Here is a 2,381-nt window from a genome sequence, read left to right on the forward strand (position 1 = left end):
ATATTTGTCTCCTGTCATATAAATAGTTTACAAATATTTTTCCCATTCATCAGTTTGTTTCTTTACTCTTTTGTTTTATTTATTTTGTTTTATTTTCTGTGCAAAAGTTTTTTAGCTTAGTATAGATCCATTTGTCTATTTTTGTTGTTGCTGCTGCCTGTGCTCAGGTCTTTGCAATAAAATCTTTGCTTAAACCAAAGTCCAAGAGTGTTTCCCTATATTTTCTTCTAGTAATTTTATAGTTTTGAATCTTACTTTTGTGTCTTTAATTTATTTTGAGTTGATTTTTGCATAAAGTGAAAATAGAGTCAAAATTTTTAATCAGGTATATTGGCCTATAGTTTTTGTTGTTTGCTTTTCCCTTGATTGGTTTTAGTGTCTGACTAACTTTAGTTTTATAGAATTTGCTGAGGAGAATTCCTTCCTCTTCAAATTTTTGGAACAGTTTGAGGATAATTGGTGTTTGCCTTTTCCGATGTTTGGTGGAACTTGGCAGTAAAGATATATGGTCTTGGGTCTTTTATTTATTTATTTTTTTGTAGGGAAACTTTTTTTTAATGATTAGCTCCCATTACTCATTAGCTGTCTGTTCAAGTTTTCTGTCTTTTTTTAAATTCAATTTTGGTAGGTTGGCTATGCTCAAAAATGTTTTCATTTCTTTCAGGTTTTCCAGTTTGTTAGTATGGGAGGAAGACACACAAAAAATGGAATTATTTTTTGGAGGATGGGCTTCTTTTAGTACAGGTTTCCCCTGCTACATAAGTGTTCTAGGATCCCATTGGCACCAGTACACAAGCTTGAGTAGTTTTGAGAGGATGCATTCAGCTTCAGTGAATGCTTCTGGGGGGGAGTCTTTCAACGTGTTTGCCTATTTCATGATGAGTGGTTTAGGAACACACTTGCCCACGTGGTGCTGAGTGTTCAGCAGTTTTTTTTGTTTTGTTTTGTTTTGTTTTGTTTTGTTTGAGTTAGAGTCTCACTCTGTAGCCCAGACTGGAGTGCAGTGGCTGCTCCCGGCCACCGCAGCCTCGACCTGCTGGGCTCTGGCGATCCTTCCACCTCAGCCTTCTGAGTAGCCGGAATTACAGGCATGCGCTACCACGCCAGGCTGATTTTTTGATTTATTGTAGAGATGAGGTCTGGCTGCCCAGGCGGGTCTCGAACCGCAGGCTCAGGCAATCCACTCACCTCAGCCTCCCAAAGGCATGGGATTACAGGCTAAGCCACTGAGCCTGGCTGTTCAGCAGTTTTTGACCAAAAACAACATGACCACTCATACCCCACCCTCCCTATTCATCTGATTTTTCCCCAAGCTACTTTTTTGTTGTTGTTTCCCTGGATGAAAAATATTTTCAAAGGGAAAAATGTTTTGCTGATGTGGAAGAGGTGGAACACAAAAATGGCAGGAACACTAAAAAGCATCAAAATTAAGAAGTACAAAAACTGTTTTGAGCAGTGGAAGAAAAGAGTCAATAGGTGTATTGCATCAAATGGAGAGTGATTTGAAGGTGACTAAAGTCTAACTATTTAAGAATACACAATTTTTTATAAATTAAATTTTGGGGGTCCTCCCCTTATATATATTTGTTAATAGTCACTACCAACTTTTTTATTTTTGTGGTAATGACTGCTATTTATCCTTTCTTGTTTATAATTGTGTGTATTTGCCTCTTCTCTTATTTTATTAGTGGTTTGTTGGTTTTATCTTTTCAAAAACACAATTTTTTATTGCATTGATCCTTTGTATTTTTTGTCTCTATTTCATTTCGTTCTGCTCTGATATTTATTATTTTCTCACCCTCTACTAATTTTGGATTTGGTTTTTTATTGTTTTTTATTTCCTTGGTGTGCATAGTTAGATTGTATGTTTGAAATCTTTCTACTTTTTAAAAGTAGGCATTTATTGCTGTAAGTTTCCCTCTTAGCATTGTTTTTGCTATATCCATAGGTTTTTTTGTACATTATGTTTCCATTTTTATTCATTTCCTTTTTAAATTTCTTTTTAATGGCTTCATAGACCCACTGGTCATCCCAGAGCATGGTGTTTAATTTACAACTTCCAAAGTTTCTCTTGTTATTGATTTCTAGTTTTATTCCATTGTGCTCTGAAAAGTTGCTTGATATAATTTTACTTTACAAACTTTATTGAAACTTATTTTTCGGCCTCACATATAGTCTATTCTGGATTATGTTCCATGTGTTAATGTAAAGAATGTATATTCTGTGGCTAATAGATAAAATATTCTTTAAATGACTGTTAGGTCCATATGGTTTAAAGTCCAGTTTACACCCAGATCTGTCTAGATCATCTGTCTCATGCTGAAAGTGGGATGTTGAATTTCCATGATATTATTGTATTGGAGTCTTTCTTTCTTTTTGTT

Source organism: Carlito syrichta, unplaced genomic scaffold, assembly GCF_000164805.1.
Source record: "Carlito syrichta isolate Samal-C Ts95f unplaced genomic scaffold, Tarsius_syrichta-2.0.1 Scaffold138847, whole genome shotgun sequence".
Classification (NCBI taxonomy): Eukaryota; Metazoa; Chordata; class Mammalia; order Primates; family Tarsiidae; genus Carlito; species Carlito syrichta.